Genomic DNA, 296 nt, shown 5'->3' with positions numbered 1-296 from the left:
GACAGAGCTGTGCCCAAACCCCGTGGGCTGGGAGAAGCAGGTACCAGTATTAGCGCCCAGGCCACCACCCAGGCAGGCACCTCCAGAAGAGTGTAGGGACCTAAAGAGGGACACCCCAAAGGTGGCAGGTGGCTCCTTTGCCTCTGCCCAGTGATTTTGTACAACCTGCTCCTCCTGCTCTCCTTGCCCCACCTGTCCCAGCAGGGCACAGGGAATGGCTCACACTGCCAGCGTTCTCCAGTGTGGCCGGTCCTGCCCCACAGCTCCCTCCCCACTGAATACTCCTCTTCGACTGC

The sequence above is a fragment of the Falco naumanni genome, chromosome 15, assembly GCF_017639655.2.
Source record: "Falco naumanni isolate bFalNau1 chromosome 15, bFalNau1.pat, whole genome shotgun sequence".
NCBI lineage: Eukaryota > Metazoa > Chordata > Aves > Falconiformes > Falconidae > Falco > Falco naumanni.
The sequence above is the reverse complement of the archived record's forward strand: the minus strand, read 5'-3'. Positions refer to the sequence as shown.